This window comes from Macrotis lagotis, chromosome 1 (genome assembly GCF_037893015.1).
Source record: "Macrotis lagotis isolate mMagLag1 chromosome 1, bilby.v1.9.chrom.fasta, whole genome shotgun sequence".
NCBI classification, from domain to species: Eukaryota; Metazoa; Chordata; class Mammalia; order Peramelemorphia; family Peramelidae; genus Macrotis; species Macrotis lagotis.
Window position 1 is genome coordinate 668,097,981 of NC_133658.1, and position 25,946 is coordinate 668,123,926.

The following is a 25,946-nucleotide window of genomic DNA, read 5'->3' on the forward strand; positions in this document are numbered from 1 at the left end:
TAAACTTGCAAAAACTGCCATTTTGTTGGGGGGTTTTAATTTTTTTTTTGCAAAGGGTTGCATGGGGTTAAGTGGTTTGCCCAAGGCCACACAGCTAGGTAGTTTGAACTCTGGTACTCCCAACTCCAGGGCCCGTGCTCTATCTACTGTACCGCCTAGCCACCCCTTTGATGGGATTTTTTTAAAAAAGTATTCAGACTAGATTTGTCTCATTTTATACTCTGAAATTCTTAAGAATTGGAAGATAGCTAGAAGTATAACCCAGTTATTAGGAAAGAACTCTCCTGCAATCTCCCTGACAAATAGTCAACTATTTGCTGAGTGAACTGCTCTGAACTCATGTTTTCAAGAATAGTTATTATTTTTAAAGCTGAAAGTCTTTATTCTTAGCTCAAATTTGTATCCTCAAAATTTAGAATCATGAAGATGGCGGAGATAAGACAGGCACAGTTCTAAAGTCTCCTGATCTCTTCCCCATCTATCACATGAAACAAACCTCTTAAAAGAAATCCAATCCAGAAAATCCAGAAAGAAAAGCCAGAAGAACAGCTACCTCAGGATTTGTCTCCCGCAGCAGCCTTGGATGAATCCGAGCAGGTTAGTCTGGGCTCCAAGGGAGGATCTGCCCCAATCAGCCAGATTAACAGCTGAATTGGAACCAGGAGTCTGAGGGCCCGAGAGCGGACCTGCTGGATCAGCGGTGGGGCTGCACGAAAGGGGCTTAGGTCCGCAGGGAAGCAGAGGCGCTGGTGTTGGTGCTGTCCCCCTGGAGCTCAGGACCAGGCTGGGGGAAGTATTCTGGTGCAGGAGAACTGCAGACACCATCCCTGGGTGCCTCAGGTCTGAGAAACTCTGAGGGCACACCTCCATTGCATGGAGGCCTCTCCCCACACAAATGCAAACTAATTCTGCCTCAGGACCAGGTGTGTTAGCAAAAGAACCAGCCCAGCTGAGGAATGACCTCAGGACAGGGTAAAGCCCACCATTGATTGAAGGCAAAAGAATTCAATAGTTTCAACTCCTGCCTCCTGGCAAAGGGAGAAGGCCTCCCAACCAAGGTCACAGACACTGCAGAGAGGGCAACCAGCACCTCCTACTGGCCAGCCAGAGAAACTGCACTCAGTAAAGCCTTCAGTGATCTCAAGCCCAGGTGAACCAGCCCCCCCCACTCAAGGTCTCAGCGTAATGAAGAAAGGTCAGCGAAAGAGTACATCGATCCCCACCAGAAAAAGATCCTAAAATGAAAACACCAAGGAATGTTGTGGCCAAACTGCAGAACTATCAGATAAAAGAGGAAATCCTGCAAGCAGCCGGAAAGAAACAATTTAAATATCAAGGAGCCACAGTAAGGATCACGCAGGACCTGGCTGCATCAACTTAAAGGGATCCAAGGGCCTGGAATGAGATATTTCAAAGAGCATGGGAGCTTGGAATGCAGCCAAGAATATACTTTCCTGCAAAGCTGAGCCTTCTCTTCCAGGGAAAAAGATGGACATTTAACGAAATGGAAGAATTCCAAAAATTTCTGATGAAAAGACCAGAGCTAAACAGAAAATTTGGACATCAAACAGGAGGTTCAAGAGACACATGAAAAGGTAAAAAAAAAAAAGGGGGGGGTGGCAGTAAAAGAAAAAAATGCAACCCAGTAAGTTGAAATTGGCTAAACCCCAGCATGGCGGTAAAAAAAAAAAAAAAAAGATTCTCATAAACCTTGAGAAATGTAACTCTAACAGAGAGAATACACCTAGCCAGAAATGATGGACATTCATGACCTATCCATGAGACTGCTATCCAATGGGATGTAACTGGCTTTATAACCCCACTTGGGAGAAAGACTCTAATAACTCTCACGAATTTTGACTCTATTCGACAGAATGTACAGAACTAGAAGGGACAGACACTCAGAATTTTCTGACTTAGACAGAAGGATCTAAAAAAAAAAAAGACACTAGCGTCCTAAAAAGGGGGACAGGAAAGAGACAGGAGGAGGGAGGGGATTGAACAGGGTAAATCTCGTTACACTAAGAGGTACAAAAAACCTATGCTAATAGTGGGGAAGAAAGGAGCAGAGGAGAAACACCTGAATCTTCTTCTCATCAGATTTGGCTTAAAGTCAACCTACACATACTCCTTTAACTTATAACACATCTAACCTTTCAAATATTGAAAGGGGAAAAGGGGAGGGGGGATGGAGAAAGGGAAGGGGAGTGGGGGAAATAAGGGGAAAGAACAAAAGGAAGGGAAAGAGGAAAGAAAGGGGAGGGTGTGATATAGGAGGGCAAAAACACTGAAGGGTGTGGTTTTCAGAAACAAAAGACTGGTGAATATGGATAAAAGGTGGGGAAAGGGGGAAAAATACAAACAGAGGGAAGATAGTACAGAGGGCAATAAAGAATTAGTAATCATAACCTTGAATGTGAATGGGACAAACTCTCCCTTAAAACTTAAGCAAATAGCAGAGTGGATTAAAAACCAGAATCCTACAATATGCTGCTTACAAGAAACTCGTTTGAAGCAGAGAGATACATGTAGAGTAAAGGTAAAAGGTTGGAGCAAAATATATTTTGCTTCAGCTGAAGTAAAAAAAGCAGGAGTAGCAATCCTTATCTCAGACAAAGCAGCAGAAAAAATAGATAGCATTAAAAGAGATAAGGAAGGAAACTTTATCCTCCTAAAAGGTACTATAGACAATAAAGTCATTTCAATATTGAAGATATATGCACCCAGTGGGACAGCACCCAAATTCTTAGAGGAGAAGCTGAAAGAATTACAGGAAGACATAGACAGCAAAACTCTACTCATGGGAGACCTCAACATCCTGCTATCAGATGTAGATAAATCGAATCATAAAACAAGAAATTAGGGAGGTAAATAGATTGTTAGAAAAATTAGATATGGTAGACTTATGGAGGAAACTCAATGGGGATAGGAAGGAATATACCTTTTTCTCTGCAGTACATGGAACTTATACAAAAATTGACCATGTACTAGGACATAAAAACCTAATGATCAACTGCAGAAAGGCAGAAATAGTGAACATAGCTTTCTCAGATCACAATGCAATAAAAGTTATATGCAATACAGGGCCAAGGAGATACAGGCCCAGAACAAATTGGAAACTGAATAACCTCATTTTAAAAAATGAGTGGACCAAAAAAACAAATTATAGAAAGAATTAACCATTTTATCCTAGATAATGATAATAATGAAACAACACACCAAAACCTATGGGATTCATTCAAAGCAACTCTCAGGGGATATATTATAGCTCTAAATGCTTATATGAATAAATTGGAGAAAGAGGAAATTGATGAACTAAACATGCAACTAAAAAAATTAGAGAAAGAACAAATCAAAAATCCCCAATTAAGTACCAAATTAGAAATTCTAAAAATTAAAGGAGAAATTAATAAAATTGAAAGCAAAAAAACTATTGAATTAATAAATAAAACCAAAAGTTGGTATTATGAAAAAACCAATAAAATTGATAAACCTCTGGTCAATTTGATTAAAAAAAAGAAAGAAGAAAACCAAATTGCTAGTATCATAAATGAAAAAGGTGAACTCACCATCAATGAGGAGGAAATTAAAGTAATAATTCGAAACTATTTTGCCCAACTCTATGCCAATAAATTTGATAATCTAAGTGAAATGGATGAATATTTACAAAAATATAAGTTGCCCAGGTTAAATGAAAAAGAAATTACATACCTAAACAACCCTATCTCAGAAAAAAGAAATTCAGCAAGCCATTACTGAACTCCCTAAAAAAAAATCTCCAGGACCTGATGGATTCACAAGTGAATTCTACCAAACATTTAAGGAACAACTGGTTCCAATCCTATATAAACTCTTTGGAAAAATAGGGAAAGATGGAACTCTGCCTAACTCTTTCTATGAAACCAATATGGTACTGTTACCTAAACCAGGAAGAGTTAAAACAGAGAAAGAAAATTATAGACCTATCTCCCTGATGAATATAGATGCAAAAACCCTAAATAAAATCTTAGCAAAATGATTACAACAAGCCATCACTAGGATAATACATTATGATCAAGTAGGATTTATTCCAGGAATGCAGGGTTAGTTCAATATTAGGAAAACTGTTAGTATACTCAATTATATCAACAATAAACCTATCAGGAATCATATGATCATATCAATAGATGCTGAAAAAGCTTTTGAAAAATACAGCATCCATTCCTATTAAAAACACTAGAGAGTGTAGGAATAAATGGACTGTTCTTTAAAATAATTAGCAGTAATTATCTGAAACCATCAACAAGCATTATATTCAATGGGGAGAGGCTAGAGCCATTCCCAATGAGATCAGGAGTAAAACAAGGATGCCCATTATCACTACTACTATTTAATATTGTATTAGAAATGTTAGCAGCAGCAATTAGAGAAGAAAAAGAAATTAAAGGAATTAGAATTGGGAAGGAAGAGACAAAACTCTCACTCTTTGCAGATGACATGACGGTGTACCTAGAGAATCCCAAGAAATCATCTAAAAAACTACTGGAAACAATTAGCAATTTTAGCAAAGTTGCAGGTTATAAAATAAACCCTCATAAATCCTCAACTTTTCTATATATGTCTAGCAAGAAACAGCAGGAAGAGCTAGAAAGAGGAATCCCATTCAAAGTAACCTCAGACAATATAGAATATTTGGGAGTCTATTTGCCAAGACAGACTCACAATCTTTTTGAAAACAATTATAAAACACTACTCACACAAATTAAATTAGATTTAAATAATTGGGCAAATATCAACTGCTCATGGATAGGTAGAGCTACTATAATAAAAATGACAATTCTACCAAAACTAAACTATCTGTTTAGTGCCCTACCAATCAAAATTCCAAAAAATTAATTTAATGAGTTAGAAAAAAATGTAAGTAAATTCATATGGAGAAATAAAAAGTCAAGAATTGCCAGGAGCTTAATGAAAAAAAGTGCAAAAGAAGGTGGCTTAGCCCTACCCAATCTAAAATTATATTATAAAGTATCAGTCATGAAAACCGTTTGGTATTGACTAAGAAATAGAGTGGTGGACCAGTGGAATAGACTAGGTGTAAAAGCAGGAGATGATTATAGTAAGCTGCTGTTTGATAAACCAAAGAGTCTGACCATTGGGATAAAAACTCCCTCTTTGAAAAAAATTGCTGGGAAAATTGGAAGTTAGTATGGAAGAAACTTAGATTAGACCAACACCTCATACCCTTTACCAAGATAAGATCCAAATAGTTACAGGACATAGACATAAAAAACAATACTATAAGCAAATTAGAAGATCAAGGACTAGTCTACCTGTCAGATCTATGGAAAGGGGAACAGTTTATGACTAAGGAAGAGTTGGAGAACATCACCAAAATTCAATTAGATGATTTCGATTACATTAAATTAAAAAGTTTTTGCACAGATAAAACCAATGTAACCAAGATCAAAAGAAATGTAGTAAATTGGGAAACAATCTTTACAACTAATGATTCTGACAAAGGAGTCATTTTTAAAATATACAGAGAACTGAGTCATATTTTTAAAACAAAAAGCCTCTCCCCAATTGACAAATGATCAAAGGATATGCAAAGGCAATTTACAGATGAGGAGATCAAAGCAATCCATAGCCATATGAAAGCTTCTCTGAGGTACCACCTCACACCTCTCAGATTGGCCAGTATGACCAGGAAGGATAATGATCATTGTTGGAAGGGATGTGGGAAATCTGGGACACTATTACACTGTTGGTGGAGCTGTGAACTCATCCAACCCTTCTGGAGAGCTATTTGGAACTATGCCCAAAGGGTAACAAAAATGTGCATACCCTTTGACCCAGCAATACCACTACTGGGTCTATACCCTGAAGAGACAAAGAAAAAGGGTAAAAACATTATTTGTACAAAAATATTTATAGCAGCCCTGTTTGTGGTAGCAAAGAATTGGAAATCCAGTAAATGTCCTTCAATTGGGGAATGGCTTAGCAAACTGTGTTGTATGTATGTCATGGAACACTATTGTTCTATTAGAAACCAGGAGGGGCGAGATATCAGGGAAACCTGGAGGGATTTGCATGAACTGATGCTGAGTGAGATGAGCAGAACCAGAAAAACACCGTACACCCTAACAGCAACATGGGAGTGATGTTCAACCTTGAAGGACTTGCTCATTCCATCAGGGCAACAATGGGGAACAATTTTGGGCCGTCTGCAAAGGAGAGTACCACCTGTATCCGGATAAGGAGCTGTGGAGTTTGAACAAAGTGCAAGGACTATTCCCTTTAATTTGGAAAAAAACAGATAGCTTATTGTCTGATCTTGTTACCTCTTAGACTTCTCTTCTCTTTAAGGATATGATTTCTCTCTCATCACACCCAATTTGGATCAAGGTACAACATGGAAACAAAGTAAAGTCTGACAGAGTGCTCTCTGGGGGGGGGGGAGGGAAGCAAGATTGGGGGAAAATGTAAAACTCAAATAATATCTTTAATAAAAATAAATTTAAATTTAAAAAAAATTTAGAATCATAGGATCATAAATGGAAGACTGACAAAGGTATCAGGAGTCATCTTGTGTTATCATTTTATGCATAAGTAAAAGGAAGTCAAAGATGGCCAATAATGGGAGTAAGCATTAGGGTAGGATCTGAATCCAGGTCCTGTGACCTAAAAGTCAATCTTCCTTCCACTGAATCACTGAACCATTATTTCCTATGTACAATATGTACTTTACCTCTGGTAGCAAGTAGTTATCCTCAGTGCTAAGAAAACCAGGTAGAAAATGTGAGATTAACATTTTTAGGGCTGATTACTTATGAGATTATTTAATTGCACATCATATATTTTTTAAAAGAAACAAACTATCTTCTTAAATTTCTGACAAAACTTTATTTTAATAATTCCTGTCATTTTAGACTTTTGACTCTTTTTGATTAGAGCTGGAGGAAGTTTAGGGTAAAAAAATAATAATCTATCTTCCTTCAGTTTAAATGAAGTCAAAAACACAAATATTAACTTTCTATTTTTATAAATTGTCTTTTTAAATTAAATTAGCACTATTGTGAATGATGGTTTAGGTCCTGATTTTCATTGCAAGTATATTTTTGCTCACTTAAAATTTATTTACATAAATAAAACATGTTGTTTTTAAGTAAAGAGTTCAATTAAACAGAATATCCTTTTCTCTAAAAAGATGAGTTAAGTATAAGTTAATATTTATTAAGTAATCAAAAAAACAGAGCAAGAAAATTATGCCATTTCTCTTCACCATGGAAAAGAGAAATTAGAAAAGGTTAATGCCAAAAATTCAAAAGAAAAGAAAAAAATCAAAAGTAAATTTTTATTAACAACACCAGCACTTAAATGGTACATTTAAATTGATCTCCAGGAGGGAGTTTGGTAGCATGCATTTGCAAATTATGGCTCAGATAATAATTCTAGAATCTTTTTTTTAAGGTTTTTACAAGGCAAATGGGGTTAAGTGGCTTGCCCAAGGCCACACAGCTAGGAAATTAATAAGTGTCTGAGATGGAATTTGAACCCAGGTACTCCTGACTCCAGGGCCAGTGCTTTATCCACTGTGCCACCTAGCCGCCCCTAATTCTAGAATCTTTACTGTTATACCTTTATTCAATAGAATAAATGTTTAAAAATCACCCAATAGGAGCTACAGGGTTTTGGGTTTTGTTTTGTTTCTGTTTGTTTGATGCCTTTTTATTCCCAGTACTTACTTTGAGCACATTATCTGGCACACAACTGGTGCTTCATAAATGCTAGTGAACTGATAACTGTCTCCTTATGAGCAAAACTTGGTACTCTAAATTATGCAAGAAAAAAAATTTAGTTTAAGTCACCCATTTGATCTTAATGGGACCAGCAGTCTAAAAGGAGACATATGTAAATACATATAAGAAGCACAAAAATATTATATAAGTTCACTGGAGAGCTGCAAAAGCAATAAAAATAGTATATTTCAACAAAATATCAGGAGCACAAAATCTGCAGAATTAGAAAATAAGCATTTTTAAACCATGTTGTTCCTGAAGAACAAACCCCAAAATCTGTAACAATTTTTGCAAGAAATTTATTAGATCACTTGGTAGAAGGAAAGAGACCTGGAAAGGAGGTGAGGATCCCTCTCTCCAAATTCTGGAAGGCTTACATTATACAGGATTTTGACAAAGGTTTCTATACTGTAGGCACACATGAATCATCTGATAAAGGTATAGCACAGAATCAAACACAAAATACAAGCATGTGAATTAAAAACAAGAAAGCTTTGGGTAGATCCAGGACCCTGAAGGGAACTCAAAATACTCTCTAACCATCTCTAGAATTCCTGAAGAATTACTGGGGTCAGACCATAATCTGCCTGAAGAGGGTTGGATTTAAATAATGCAATAATTCTTCTGAACAATACAATGAACAATTTATTCTATAATAGCTACTATGTGTCAGGTACTATACTATGCATTTTACAAATGCTTAATTTGATGAAAAAAGAAATTATCATTAAAGATATCAAAATCAAGTAGCAATTAAAAACACACAGGACTTATTTTTTTAAGTCATTTTTGACAGAAACAAAGGAAGACAAATTATTAGAGAGGTAGTCAATGGCTATAATATACCAAGACTTTGATATGCCAATAAAGCAAAAATTGTGATACTAACAAAATTAATCTATCGGTTTAACTAATCAAAATTACGCAGGAGAATGCTTCAAAAAATTGGTCAATGTATTAAGAAAATTTCTTAAAAGATCAGGAATACCAAGGGAAATAATGGAGAAAAACCATTAAGAAAGAGATTTGGTATTAGTAGCTTTCAAATTGCATTAAGAAATAGTAATTATCAGATTATCTGGTACTGAATGAAAAAATTAGAATAATGGAATGGATTAGAAAAGCAGAGTCTAGAATAAAAAATGTGTTTATTGGTCTAGAGATATTCAATAAACATACAAAAATATAAATACCCAGGAAAGGAAATATTCCACAAGGACTTCGAGGAAACTTGGTTTCTGAAATCTATTTTGACTAGTTTATCAAGAAATGGTTTTAGACTTCTTATATCATACACCACAATAAAATCCAATTTTTTAAAAAGTCACAATGATGTTTGTTCTTCGTTCTCAAAGACCATGACATCAGGAAAGTGATACCATGACAAGCACATGAATTAATGTCAGTGATTATTGTGATAAGTCACCAGTCTCACTTTCTCTTCCAGAAGCAACTGGATACAAGGACCAGATATGAATCAGAAAGACTGGAGATGGCCCTGGATGCAAGGTAGCAGGGTTAAATGGCTTGCCCAAGGTCATACAACTACGTAGTGTCAAGTGTCTGAGGCTGAATTTGAATTCCTGTCTTCCTTATTCCAAGGTCACTGAATAGAAAAGTATACTATAAGGAAAGACTGAAAACAAATCCTAGGTAGAGAAGACTGCAAAAGACAAGATATAGTTTAGATTATAAATTTAAAAAAAACTAATGCATAAGCAAAATCAATAAATTAGAAGGAAAAATAAGGATAAAAGAGAGGAAATTTGGGATGAAAAAGGAAAACTTTCATGTAGATATCCAAAAATGTCTGGAATTCAAGGGGAGGGATTTGAACAAATGCTTTTTAATGAGAAAGACAAACTATTAATAGCTATGTATGTTCAAAATCATTAATAATAGAAAAAAAATGAAAATATAAGTAACTCAACTATCATCTCATGTCTACCAAATTGGTAAAAAAAAGTTGAAAGATGTAAAAATTATGCCCCTTCACATGCACTATGTTCCAGTCAAACTGCATTACCAATTATTAACCAAAATGCATTCCATCTATAACTTTGCAATGGCTGTCCCACATTTGGTACTCAGAACATCTTTTTTTTTTTTTTTGCCACTTAGAATCTTTGACTTCAAGGATTATGATATCCCTTGTTGTTATTGCTCTTTCGGTTCTTATATAGTCTAACATTCACTCATCTGAGTAAATATCTGCATATATTGCATAACTGTCCCACCCCAAAAACAATAGGAGATGTGATCCACTGAAGGCAGAAGTTCCATTCCTGGAGTTTGTTTGCTTATTTGTTTATTTGCTTGTGTTCCAAAACCTGGCACATACCCTGGATGTCTTGAACATACTGAGCTCTTAATAAATGACTGAATGACTACTTAATAAATAAAACAACTGACTCTTCCCTCTTCTTATTTACCTAAAGCTATTTTAAGACAGAATTCCATCAAAAGTGTTGATTCCTTCAGTGACAGAGAGATACTTAGTTGAAAGTTGAATATCTTCACAGCCAGTTAAGAATTTGACTAAGTTGGTTAAATGATGTTGATTTAATTTAATTCAATATTATTTAGGACACAGAGAAGGTGTGGGGTTTGGAGGGAGTCGGGGGATCAATTTGGCCATTGCCCATTCAAGAAGACGACCAAAATAACATCACTGTGTTAGAGTCAAGTTACAATGTATCCTGTGACTGTATGGGACTATGTGTGTGACTATGGCTGCTCAAATCAATACAAGCTTGAAATGCTCTACCTCAACTGTGAACATTTGGGGTGGATTCTCTACATTTGCACAAATCACATTTCTTTAGAGATACTTCAGTTCTGCTTTGCTCATAAAGTACAATCACCTTCTCTGATGAGGGCATGCTTTGCCTGGAAGTCCTGTGCCAGTGTCTCCCATATCAAGCAATCAATTCCAAAAGTTTTTAAAAGAGACCTGAGAGTATCTGTACATCACATTGTCTGATTACCAAGTAAGCCCTTGCCCTGTGTGAGTTCTCCATAAAATTGTCTTTTTGGCAAGCGTACGTTCAAACAACATTGGCATTCAAACAACAAGAGCAATCCATCAGAGTTACACTCCCTGCTGTAGAGTTTGAATGCTTGGAAATTTAGGTCAAGAAAGAACCTGAGTGTCTGGTATCTTATTCTGCCAAGCTGATCTTCAGAATCTTCCTAAAACCATTCAAATGGAAGTGATTGGCATGGTGCTAGTAGACTGTGCAAGGTCAAGGGAGATAAATCATGGAATTGATAGGAGTCACAGAAGGAGGTGTCTAAATCAGAAAAAGGATTAGAATCATAAATCACAAGTCTAACGTATATGACCTCAAGCTACTTTTAGTTTCCTAACCTGTAAAATGAGGGCAGAACTAGGTGACCTCCAAGATCCTTTACAACATTAAATTATAATTGTATACCACCAGAAATGGGAACAAGAGAACATGAAAAACTACTAACCCTAAATGCTCTACTTTCCTATCTGTGTAATTTTTAATGGTGAGGTCTTCCAAATTCTTCTCTTTACATATGACTCTGTAAAGTACATCAATCCCTGGAACATCACAGTACAGTGCTTCAGTTATCCAAAGGACTTTGGTTAACTATCCCAATGGGGGAAAAAATTGAAAAAGTCTATTGTTCAGACCAGAAATTCATATATACATATATGTGTGTGTGTGTGTGTGTGTGTGTGTGTGTATGTATAATATGGTTTAGGACTCTTTTACACTTGCAAAAATGTAAGTACTACACCTCAGATAATCCTATGTAATTTCATAAATAATCATAAATCATCAATAATACCATATTAATGGTACCAGCATGAATGAGCAATGATGCTTGTCCTTCATTTTCGAAGAGGACCATGACATCAGGGAGGTGCTGCCTTGAGAAGCATATAAATTAGAATTGAGTGAGGGGGTGTTGTGCTAAGTCACCAGTCTCACTTTCTCCTCTGGAGTCATCTAGTAATCAGAGTTGAGTAAGTAGCCCAAGGTCACACAGATAATAAGTGTCAAGTGTCTAAGGCTGAATTTGAACTCTGGTCCTCCTGACTCAAGACCAGCATTCTATCCACTGTACCACCTGACTGCCCCAAATAAGCAATATAATTGAACCATAAATATGTGAATTATTGACCATAATAGAAATTAAAATTTCTTAATATTACCATGAAAAATTTTCTAAAAATGTATCACAGTTCCTGGACCACATATATACATAACCCAACGTATGATACATAAGTAAGTGTAATTCTCTTCTTCCCCTCCTCAATACCAGTCATCTCTTATGACAAAAAAAGAAAAAGAAAAAAAAGGCATTCAGCAAAACTAATAATACACAAGTCAGGTTCTTCACCTCATGTAATGTTACATTATGATGACATAAAATACAATTTCATTTTTGATATTGTTGCTCCTTCGGTTTATATTGTGAATTTATAATGCATATTAGTGGGATTGTTTTTGCTTTTGTTTTTGTTTTGTTTTATTTTTGAAGGGCAGTGATGTTAAATGACTTGCCAAGGTCATATAGTTAAGTAATTAATTGTCTGAGGCTGAATTTGAACTCCTCATGACTACAGGGTCAGTGCTCTACCCACTGTGCCACCTAGCTCCCTCCAAGGTACGTTGTTTTAACAATTCCACTGACTTGCCAGTTCATTGGTTCATGCTAAGGGAAGCATTTGCAGAGACAAAAAGTAAAGAGGAAGAGCATATCCTGCATGGTATGCTGGGAGATGGAAAGGTATGCATCAAGAATAGCAACTAAATCCAGGGGACCAGAGAAGAGAGGTGTAATCAGCCTGGAAAGAATTATAAAGGACTTTAAATATTAAGGTGATAAATTTGCATTTTTCCCCCCTAGGGGCTAGAAAGATAGATCAATTGAAGCTTCTTCAGTCTGGGAGTGGCAAAGTCAGAAATGTTTTAGATTCACATTTGGTGGCTGTGTACAGGATGAATGGGAGAGGAGAAGAACTTTTAAGAGAACAATTAGCAATATGCCAGACAAGAGGTGATGAGGAACTGAACTAGAGTATTAGTTATTTGAGAGGAGGGAGCAAATGCAAAAGATGTTTACAGAGATGAACCTGATAGTTTAATTGTAAACTTGGCATACTTGACAATTTAAATTCTACAAGTTTTTATTGGAGGTGCTGGAAGAAATTTTAGCAAATATTTCTCCCCAAAATGACTTTGTTTTTAAAAGTGGCACTGAAAAGTATTATATTAAAAACAACCAAAAAATAACCACACAAACTGTATTTTTCCTTCACAAACGTTAGTCAATTACCAACGCTTTAGGATATATTTGATGATGATGATGATGACGACGACAAGTTGCTTAAACCTTTAAAAAAACTAGAGTAATTTAAATTATAACTTAATAATCCTACCTAGTCTTAGTCTATTGTCCAGAGGACTCCAATGGAGCAATTGAATAATGTCACTGATGTAGAGGAGCAACCTTGCCCTGGTCTCTCCTGTTTTGTTTTTGTTTTTGTTTTTAGGTGTTGGCAGGGCAAATGGGGTTAAGTGGCTTGCCCAAGGCCACACAGCTAGGTAATTATTAAGCGACTGAGCCCGGATTTGAACCCAGGTATTCCTGATTCCAAGGCTGGAGCTTTATCCACTGAGCCACCCAGCTGCCCCTGAATAATGTCATTGAAAATTAAGAAAAAACCCACAAAGATATAGACACAAATAAGGTCAGTTCTCATACAGTCACCCCTTAGTTATGTAAAAGATTTAATTTTAAAAATCTGGTTTTGCATTCCAGAGACAAAAATACAACCTGAATCTTATAAGCATTAGTGAAAGCTGCCCAGGAATGCATGTCTAATTACCCCACTGAAGACTAACTGGTCCTTGGAATACCACAAATCTTCTTTGGTAAAGTTATTTTGTACTACAGTAAATGGCAAAATAAAATAAAAATCACTGACAAAACATCTATCAGTTTAAAATGAAAAATATTTTTCACTCCAAAGTGATCTCTTTCTCTTAAAATGACTAATTATACCTGTTTACCCTCAGTAAAGGGTATCAATGACAAATTTTTTAATTAAGTCCTAGATAATTAGCTGGAATTAAGTTTTCTGAGTTTATCTGATCAAAAAATTCAATGTTTATTACTTATACATATGAATAAAATCCTCTCTACCTGTGCAGAGGTAGATTTACTAATTTTCCCAAAAATTTTCAAAAATCACAGTCCAAATGTAGACACACCTCATTTGTTCTTTTGACTCCTTAATTGACAGATCCAGAGATCTCATTCTTCCCCAGTTTTCCTTTGTACTTGAGTCAATTTATCTCCAAAGCAATGTAACTCTATTAACTTTCTTGAATCTCTCTCCTAAATTTTTTTTTCTATAATACTGTACTAATGAGTTTTGTTTTTCTCTACCACTCTACACATACTGCCTCAAGTTCCTTTACTGTCTTTGTTATGCCACTTAAATTCTCTCTGGGTGTGTTTCACCAAGTAGATATGGATATATTCCCCCTGACCCTGCTTCTGGGCTAGGGAGAAGATTCTTATCACCCAATGCCTGAACTACTGCATCAGTTTGCTGCATGGTCTCCTAAACTCAAGTCTCTTCTAACTCTAGACTGTCAAGTTGATCTTCCTGAAGTACAAGTCTAATTATGTTACCTCCCTATTCAACAAATTCCAGTAGCTCCCTGTTACTTCATATAAAAATCCTCTGACTTTTAAAGCCCTTCGAAATTTGACCCTTTCTTACCTTTCAAGTCTTCTTACACTTTATTCAATTCCAGGCAGTCTTTGATCCGGTGACACTGACCTCCTTACTCTTTCTTCTAATAAAACACTCAGTCTCCTGATTGTACATTTTTATTGGTTGTCCTCCCATGCCTGATATTCTCCACCTCCTGGCTTTCTTCAAGTCTCAGCCAATTCCCATCTCCTGCATGAGGTCTTTCCTAGTCCTCTATATAATTTTACCTCCTTCCCTAGGAGATTATCTCCAATCTATCCTGTTTATTGCTTATTTTTACAGTCATTTACATACTTTCCCCCATTAGACTGTAAACTCTTCAAGAGAAGACTGTTTTTAACCTTTCTTTGTATACTCAGGACTTGGAAAGGTGCCTCATACACAATAGTAATAAAATGCTTGTTGATTTTATTTATCCACATTACTAATAATAAAAATTAAAGCTAAAACTATGTAGAACCAATAGGTTTGAAAAGCAATTTATATAGTGTCTTTATATTCTTGTCTAATTTCTGCTTTTCTCATCTTTTAGCTATAGATTCCTAGACTGCATCATGTACTGACTGTTATTCTTTCCCTATTTTTCCAGGTGATTAAGAGTGTCCTCTGAACTGCAACAAAGAATATGATATATGAGAAGAAGAAAAGCAACAAAGTGTAAGGGAAAGAACAGAGGACTGCAGTTAGGGAATTTAACTTATAGCCCTATCTATTACTAACAAACAAGGAATTTCTGCAAATAGTTTCAGATCTCTGGGCCTCATTGATAAAATTAGATAGATAGATAGATAGATAGACAGACAGACAGACAGATAGATGATAGATATAGATATAGATAGAAACTAAAAGTCCTAAAGATCCTTTTCAGCTTTAAATACCTCTAATTCAATCCCTATTTTAAAGGACTCCAATAAATACACTTACAATTGCCTAGTAGTCTGCAAAACTTAAGAATTTTAGGGCTGTTCTTGGAAAAGGAAAAAGAGAAGTAGGGAATTAATTATTGTTTTTTTTCAATTGAGATGCTTCAAGTGAAGATCATTTAGATGCAGAAAAACATATTCCTACTTAAACTGATCAGGAAAGATAAATCATTATATTATTATAAATGACAGAAAATATTAGGGGATTATCCTGGGAAGGGAAGAGAGAAGAGGGTGCCTAAATCTTAAAGAATAAAGCATGAAACAAACTAAAAATCAGTAGACATAATTACAAAAATTAGGAATAAGTTAAGGGAAACCAGCAACTCTTCTTATGAGTTCTCTTAAATTTTAATGTACAAGTTAAACTTATAAGAAGGAGAAGAAGAAAATATATATGGATCATATTATTTATATATATACATATATATATGGACACATAAATATACATATACACATTTTCTTTAAAATATTACAGTGGATTTTTCATACAAAAAAATACCTTAACAGTCATAATATTAAATGTTGGTACTAAACTGATGAAGAGACTGAGGACCAAGGAAGCTAATTGTTTTGGAAAAGGGACAAGCTATAGCAAACTTAACAATCTGTCATATAACAAAAAAGCAAAAATAAAAACAAAAAACTGAAATCCCTAGACCTCAGATTGCTCATATGCAAAATGATGAAAGGGGAAGAGAGAAATGAAGTCTGAGTTTCCTTCTAGCTCTAAATCTACAAGCCCTATGACATAAAACATAAAAAGATGAGAGTAAAAATTAGAGCTGAGAGTAAAACATACCTTCATTAAATAGGGGGAAAAAAAGCAAGAATATCAATCATGATCTCAAAGAAGGGACATTAAAGCCAGATTGTCAAGTGAGATGAAGAAAGTATAGTTATGTGCTTCATCTCATAAAAAATGTATGAAAGAGCATTTACTGACAAGGGGATGATGGGGAGGTGGCAGGCAACATTTGAACCAAAATTTTTGGGAGGAAATGTGTATCTATTTCTAATAACTAAATAGAGAAAGAGAAGATCAATGAATTAGGTGGGAAACTATAAAAATAAGATAAAAGAACAAAGTAAAAATCCACAAGTAAACACCTTACCAGAACTGAAATTTAAAAGTTTTATAAAATCAAATGAAAACCACTGAAGTAATAAGCAAAAAATAAAACAGATAAACCATTGGCTAACTTGATTTTTCTACAAAAAAAAGAAAACCAAATTATAATATCAAACAAATGAAAAGGGTGAATTCATCACCAATGAAGATGAAATCAGAACAATTATTAGGAGATATTTTGCCCAATTACATGCCAATAAATTGGGAAATCTAAATGAAATGGATGAATATCTAAAAAATTTTAATTTTCCCAAATTAACAGAAGAGGAAATAGAATACTTGATCCCATCTTAGAAAAGGAGAAAAATGAGGGAAAAAAATCCCTAGGATGGATTCTACCAAATGAATGAATTCCACCAATTTATTTCAATACTATATAAAATACTTGGAAAATTAGGCACAGAAAGAAACCTACCATATCCCTTTTATGATACAAGTATGATGCTGATAGCAAACCAAGAAGAGCAAAAACAGAAAAAGAAAACAATTTCTTCTAACAAATATTGTTGCAAAAGTTTTAAATAAATTACTGACAAGATTAAAACAATAGATCACAAAGATCATATCCTACCAGGAATTCAGAGTTAATTAAATAATAGGAAAACTATCAACAGAAGTGATCATATAGATAGCAAAAACAACAAAAACATGTTATCTCAATAAATGCAGAAAAGGCTATTGACAAAATACAACACTCATTTCTATTAAAAACACTAGAAAATAAAGGAAAAAAATGGAGGTTTCCTTAAAATAAATGATGTTGTTTAGTCATTCAGTTGTGTCCAAGTCTTCATGAATCCATGTACTAGAACACACCAGGTTCTATTCTCTATTATCTCTTTATGTCTGCCAAGATTTATGTTCCTTGTTTCCATGATGCTATCTATTCACCTCAACATCTGCCATTCTCTTTGCCTTCAATGTTTCCCAAACTTCAAGGTCCTTTCTAATGACTTCCATCTTTGTATTATGTGGCCAAAATAATTAAGTTTCAACTAGAGTATACGAACTCCAAGGGAATAGTCTGAATTCTTTAAGTATTGACAGATTTGATTTCCTTCCTATCCAAAGTACTCTCAAAATCTTCTCTAGTACTACAATTCAAAAATCTAGATACTTCAATGCTCAGTTTTCCTCACAGTCCAATTCTCTCAGCCATACACTGCTACTGGAAAAACCATAGCTCTGACTTTATGAACATTTGTCAGCAAGGTGATGACTATGGCTTTTTAGTGTGCTGTCCAGATTTGTCACAGTTTTCTTTCCAAGAAGCAATTCTTAATTTTATAGCTGCAATTATCATAAATAGTGATCTTTGGGTCCAATAATAAAAAAAATGACACTGTTTCCATTTCTTTTCCCTACATTGTCAGGAAGTGATGTGACTTAAGATCTTTGTTTTCTTATATTAAGCTTCAAGTCAACTTTTACACTCTTTCATCCTCATCAGAAAGATTTTTGATTCTTCTCTTTCTGTCAAAAGTAGCTTAGTCTGTATATCTGAAATTTCTGATATTTCTCCTAGCAGTATTAATTCCAAATTTTGATTCACCTAGCCTGCAATTTCTCATAATGCATTATCTATGTAAGTCAAATAAATGAGGTCACAATATACATCTTTGTTGTACTCCTTTTTAAATCTTAAACCAATCAGTTATTTCCTGTTTGGTTCTAACTATTGTTTCTTGATGCACCTACAAGTTTCTCAAGGATCAAGTAAGATGATCTGGCACACTGATGCACAAGTAGATATTTTCTGGAACTTCCTTGTGTTCTCCAAAATTAGGGAGTTCCTCTGCCTGCTCTTCAAAAACCAGGCTGCTCCTCTGATAATTCCAAGTTTTCATATTGCTGAAACCAAACTTGAAGAATCATAAGCATAAACTTGTTGGTATATGAAATTATCACAATTGTTCAATATTTTGAACATACCTTTAGCATTGACCTTCTTTAGGACAGGAATGTAAACTGGTCTTTTCCAGTTTAGTGGCTACTGTTGAATTTTCCAAGTTTTCTGGCATCTTAAGTGCAGCATTTTAACAGCATCATCTTTTAGGACTTTAAATAACTCAAATGAATTCCATCTCCACCCCTATCCCTATTGTTAGTGATGCTTCCCAAGGCCCACAACTTCATTCTCCAGGAGGTCTGATTCTAGATCAGTAACCACATCTCCTTGGTTATTGGTGATGTTAAGTTCTTTCTTGTATAGTTTTTTTGGTGTTTTCTCACCATCTCTTCATAATCTCTTCTGCTTCTGTTAAATCCCTATCATTTTTATCTTTCATCATGCCCAATTTTTGCATTAAATTTTCCCCTTGGTATCACTAGTTCTCTTGAACAGGCCTCTTATCTTTCCTCTTCTATTATTTTTTTCAATTTTTTTACATTGCTAATATAAGAAAGCCTTATTATCTCTCCTTGCTATCTCTGAAATTCTGCATTCAATTTAATATATTTTTCATTTTTTTTCTCTGCTACTTATGAAGTTTCATCAGAAAGTCATTTTTCTTTTTTGTTATTTTTTTCTTTGTATTTTTTTGGTGTTGACTCCTATTCAATATTGCAAATTTCTCTCCATAGTTCTTTAGGAAGTCTATCTATAAGACCTAATACCTTAAATTTACTTATCACCTTCATTTCATAATTTAAGATTTTATTTATACCATAACCATATTGCTTTATGGTTTTCCCTACGTTTCTTCAATTTAAATCTGAATTTTGCAATAAGAAGGTCATGATCAGCGCAGCTAGGTGGCGCAGTGGATAGAGCACTGGTCCTGGAGTCAGGTGGACCTGAGTTCAATTGTGGCCTCAGATAATTAAAAATTACCTAGTTGTGTGACCTTCAGCAAGTCACTTACCCCACTGCCTTGCAAAAACTTAAAAAAAAAAGTTAATGATCTGAGCCTCAACTAGTCCCAGGTCTTATTTTAAACTCTTCTACCTTTGGTTGCAAAGTATATAATAAATCTGATTTCCATATTGTGCACATGATAATATTCATGTTTAGAGTTGCCTTTTGAGTTGTTAAATAATAGTGTTATCTTGACAAAACTTTTATTAGTCTCTGCCCTGTATCATTTTGTACTATAAGGTCAGACTTATCTGTTATTCTAATTATCATGTGATTTCCTATATTAACATTCCAATCCTTTTTAATGAATGTGATACTATAAGGTCAGACTTATCTGTTATTCTAATTATCATGTGATTTCTGATATTAACATTCCAATCCTCTAATGAATGTGATAGTTTATTTTGGTGTTATTTCTAGAAGACAAAGGTCTTCACAGAACTGGCCAATTTGACTTCTTCAGCAACTATGGCAGGAGCACAGACTTGGATTATTGTGATACTGAATGCTTTACCTTGGATTCAAATAGTTATCATTAATCATTTCTGAGATTATAACCCAGTAATACTAAAAAGTAGTATATCTAAAACTATCAGCAAGCATTACCTAAAATGGAGATAAGCTAGAAGACTTACCAATAAGATCCAGGTGTAGCAAGGTTGCCTATTCTCACCACTCTAATTCAATAATATTCTAGAAATGCTAGCTATAGAAATTAGACTAAAAATTTAAGGAATTAACAAAGGCAATAAGAAAAGAAAAATATCATTCTTTGCAGATTATATAGTGGTATAAATGAGAGAATCCTGGAGACTCAACTAAAAAACAAGTTGAAACAATTAACAAATTGGAAAAAATTAACAATTTAAGCAAAGTTACAGGATATAACACAAACCTACACAAATTAGCAGCATTTTTATGTGTGTGTATATATATATATATATATATATATATATATATATATATATGTATGTATATATTACCAGCAAAATACAGCAGCAAGAAATAGAAAGAGACATTCCATTTAAAATAAATTCAGATGATATGAAATTCTTAGGAGAGTGCATTAAAGACAAATCCAGGAACACAATTAAAAAATACTTTTCACACAAATAAAACCAACTCTAAATAACTGGAAAAATATTAATTGCTCATGTCAAGCCAGGTCAAGCCAATTTAATAAAAATGATAATTCTACCTGAATTAATTTATTTGTGAAGTATTTTACCAATCAAACTGCCAAAAATATTTTATAGGGATAGAAAAATAATAACCAAATTCATGTAGAACAAGGGTCAAGAATATCAAGGGAATCAATGAAAAAATGTGAAGGAAGATGGTTTGGCAGTAACAGATCTCAAATTTTTTTACAAAAAAAAATATCATCAAAGCAACCTGATAGAATAGAATTGTGGATCAATGGAATAAATTAAGTATATAATATACAGTAGTAAATGACCATAGTAAATTTGGTGTTTAACAAACCCAAATATTCAAAATTTGGGGATAAGAAATTAAAATTTTTCCTTAGCAATTTTTGTTATAAAGCAAAGCAGTTTGGCATAACAAGGTATAAATTAATGTCTCACATCAAATACCTAGTTACAGTCAACATGGACATAAGATTTAGTCAAGTGATTTAAGTAAATTAGGGGAACATGGAATAATTTACCTATCAGATTTATGGATAAGGGGAAAATGTATGATCAGAGAGAATTATTAGATGTAAAATGGAAAATTTTCATTACATCAAATTAAAAGTTTTACATAAACAAAACCAATGCAGCCACAATTAGAAGGAAAGCAAGAAACTGGGGGGGGGGGGATTTATAGCAAATTTTTCAGATTAAAGGCTTCATTTCTCAAATACATAAAGAACTAAGTCAAATTTATAGGAACATGAGTCATTCTCTAATTGAGAGATAAATTGTCAAGGATATGAATAGGAAGTTTTCAGAAGAAGAAATCAAAGTTCTAGTAATATAAAAAATGCTCTGACTGTTGATTAGAGAAATTCTCTAAACTAAAAACTCTGAGGTATCACCTCTCCCCTAACAATTTGGTTAATATGACAGGAAAAGGAAAATGACATACAGTGGAGGAAAATTGGGATACTAATGCACTGTTGGTGAAGTTGAACCAATCTTACCACTCTGGAGAACAACTAGAACTATGTCCAAAAGTACATAAAACTGTGCATAACTTCTAAGCCATCAATACCACTACTAGGTATTTTGTTTGCAAATAATAATGCACACAATATTGCCTCTAAGACTGAGTTGCAAGAGTATGAATCAATTATCTTCTACTTGTACTTATTTTGACCTGAAAACAGAGGATATAAAGATTCTCCTCAGCCAACAATGTATCACCCAGATGTAGAATCATTGATTACAGCAAATGGAGAAATTATAAGTCAAGTTAACTTACTCTGGCAGTATTCTTTCCAGGGATGTTCATATATCTGATGAGATTGACACATGCATTGCCAACATTGCCTTAATGTGGGCAAGGCTCAGAAGGAAAGTGTGGGAGAAAAGAGATTAATTAGAATCCCAACCAAATTAAAGGTCTGCAGAACTACTGTCCATTGTTTTATGCCCATGAAACATGGACAGTATACCAGGATGATGACAGGAAAATGAATCACTTCCACTTTCATTGTCTTAGGAAGATTCTGAAGATTACCAGGAAAGATAAGGTCCCAAACACTGAGGTCCTTTCTTAAGCTGAAATGCCTAACACTCAAACTCTACTGCAGTGAGTGCAATTCCAATGAGTGGGATATGTGTATTCAAGTGCCAAGTATGCCTATTAAGATTACATTATGGAGAACTTATACAAGGCAAGTACTCACAGAGGTAATAAGATTAATACAAGGACACTCTCAAGGTCTCTCTAAAGAACTTTAGCATCAATTATGAGATATGGGAGACACTAACACAGGATTATAATGGTGTGCCCACATCAAAGAAGATGCTACACTCCCTGAACAAAGTAGAATTGCAGTAGATCAAAAGAAATATAAGTTGTACAAATTTAGAAAGATCTCCACTCTAAATGTTCATATGGACTATATGTGTCTGACCTATGGTAGAACCTTCTGAGCTCTTATTGGTCTAATCAACCACAGTTGGACACACTGTACTTTGATCTTGGTCCTCTGAGTATAAAGGACAACAACCAACCAACCAACCACTACTAGGTGTATATCCCAAAGAGATCAAAGGAAAGAAAAAGGATTCATAAGTATAAAATATTTACAGCAGCTATTCTTGTAGCAAAGAACTGGAAATTGAAGGGATGCCCACCAATTAGAGAATGAGTGAACAAATTATCACATATGAATATTATGGAATATTACTGTGTTTTGGGGAAATGAGGAGCAGGATACTTTCAGAAAAATTGCAAAGACTTACAAAGTAAAATGAACAAAACCAGAACATTGTAACAGTGCTGTATGATGATCAACTGCGAATGACTTATCTATTCTCAACAATATAATGATACAAAACAATTCAGAAGGACTAATTAAGAAAAATGCTATGCATCTCTAGAGAAAGAACTGATGGTGTAAGAACACAGGTTAAAATATGCTTTTTAATTTTATTTTTCTTGGGTTTTTTGTTCTGTATTTCCTTTTATAACATGTGTAATATGGAAATATTTTTGCATGAAAACACATAAATAACCTATATCAAACTGCTTGCCTTCCCAAAGAATAGGGAGGGAAGAAAGGGAAAGAACATGAAACCCAAAACTTAAAACAAATTTTAAAAATGTTTGTTTATATTTAATTAAGAAAAAAAATTTTTAATTACATTTTAAAAGTATTTTTAAATTATCTATTATGTGCCAAGGCAAGGACTAGGCATAAAAAATTTCTTACATGTAAGAATTGGTGAAAGGATTATCATCCAGGGAGCATATGATAAGAAAATGAGGTGAACCAGTTAAGTAAAGAGGTTAATGAAAAACCAATGAAGAGTCTGAATGCTTCACCATACCCATCTTTTTTATAAAACCTTCAGAAGTCCTTTGATGTATTAGGTAGATTCTTAAACAAATATTAATAGTAGACTATAGCAAAAAATTCCATCAGAAAGAAGGTATATACAGATAGTAATTTTACTGTGAGGGGGAATACATCAATAAGATTTCAACATTAATGAATGAATTAAAAAATTATTAAATTCTTGGGAGCAAAATTCTAAGACTACAAGTATATTCTGGGCCTAAAGACAGTTCTGACCTTTAAAAAGTTTACTTTCTAAATAGATGCAGATCAGTCTTGGGTTTTCAATACCTTTCCACTTTCCTCAGTCTCCTCTCCCAGGTTATTGAAGGGTTGGAGGGTAGAGCACCAATCTCTTCTCTAAGTCTAATAAACAACTTTCAACTAACTCTTCTCCCTATCTTCAGGTCTGCTTAGCTTCAACTCCATGGTGAACCAACTTCCTTAAGCACCACACTTCCCCCTCCCTTTTTGTATGTTTTCTTCACTATTTAGATGATAAGTTCTTTGAGGGCCGGGTTGTCTTTATCTCTGCAGCACTTAGTACAGGGACTTAGTAAGTGTTTATTTAATTGAACTAAAGACAAATATATATGGGAATGATGGACAGGAAGAAGTATTTTGGAGTCATAGGGAAATAGATTTATACAACCTTCAGAGTAGCAATAATATAACTAATTTGATTGTGGTTCCATATCTAGAAAACAGAAATGAAGGCTAGGAGCACACACGAGCACACACACACACACACACACACACACACACACACACACACACCCCTTTCAATAAGTAACTCAGTTAATAAGGATTTATTAAGCCTACTATGTGCCAGACATTATGATAAATTCTGGGGATACAAAGAAAACAGAAGGCAGTCTTTGCCTAGAGAAGCTGACAATCTAATCATGCATAAGACAATCAAATGTCTGGGTTGTAAAATAAAATGTGACTGGGGCCAGGTGGATTTAGTGCCATATGAAGAATTAATTATTCAGGACAGTGTAGACTCCAGGGTTAAAAGATTTTTTTTTTCAAAAATTGCAATCTCTGATTGAGAGAGTATGATGACACAGTAGCAGCTGAAGTTTCAGAAGGGAATGGTTCAATTCTCTCTGGGTATTGAGCTCGAATCCAGAGAATGAAGTAGGATGAGCAGGGTATAAATATCTCCTCTGACCTCTATCATCTTTCTCTGTACACAGTAGAAGCCTACTTAATACTTAAGAGAATACCTTCTAGAAAGAATGCAATGGTCCAAAGCCTCTTCCCCATAACTTTTCACACATAACCTTAAATAGTCTTGAATCTGCCAGAAGGAAATTACAAATCACCTCTGATGGAAGGTGGGCACTGTCTTTATTCACTGAGAGTATCTTCTTATTTTTCTCAGTTCAAGATCTTAATCAGGGAGAATGACTAAAAATAAATGCTTGGTTTTTTAAAAAACATTTTTTGAAATTTGTGACAATAATTTCCTTTGAATGTCTTTTGACATGTACAGCTGTTATCAATAATGACTAACATCTTTCCAAATGGACTGCATGTCAGACAAGGTGATAAGAAAGCAACCAAACACAGTTCTTTGTCTAACTGGTCAGTCACCTTAATTTTAATGGGTGAAGGCCCTCTGAATATCACCTTGATCTCTTAGTTTCCTCATTTCAATCATTTCCCATTTCTAACTTACAAAATTATTTCAATATATATTTTTGCTGTTTTATACTTTTCAAAATGAACTTTTAACACTTAAAAACTTGATATCTATAATTTTCTGCCATAAATCATTAGAGATAATTCATCTGTTTAATAGCATGAAATAAAATATCATCATTTTATATATAAATATATATATTTTTTCACCAAAAAGTAAGAATTAGTTCATGATGAGCAATTTTATTTCATGTAGTTTTTATTTCATAAAAATCAATTAAAATTCACTCAAATAGTATTTAAGTGAGGTTCTTTTGGTTCTTAATATTTTGAATTGATAGTTATCAAATGCAATAACTACAGAGGAAGCATGTTTTCATTAACTTAATTGCAATCATGAATACAAATACTTTTCCTTCTCTAACCTCATTTGACATACTTAAGCTGCAATCTTAAAAGTAAAATTTCTTTTCCATAGAGTCATATGTTTTCATTGTGCAAGCTAAGCCCTAAGAACAAATTAGGCTCTTTTGAAATAGGTGTTATGTCTTAGTAAATGACTGTTTCAGTACAAGAAAAGATACCCTTATAGCCTAGATAAGTGAATTTAGTTCCATAAGATTTATTCTTTGCTCTCAGACTATAGGTTTTTTTTTATTTATTTAGGGCCAGTATTATCATATATTGATAATTTTTCCAAATAGCAATCACTTTACAAGAATTATATTTTTATCCATATTTCTTTTATCACTCATTTCAAGAAGTTTGGAATCATTAAAAGCCCTGAAAATTTTACGAAAGACATACTGCCTGTTCTTCTTT

General features: G+C 34.2%; 1 protein-coding gene across 7 annotated transcripts in view; it reads right to left on the minus strand.

The window, feature by feature from the left end:
• Window positions 1-25,946, minus strand: part of GULP1 (GULP PTB domain containing engulfment adaptor 1) — a 454,164-nt gene that overhangs the window by 287,965 nt on the left and 140,253 nt on the right. The window lies entirely within an intron of this gene.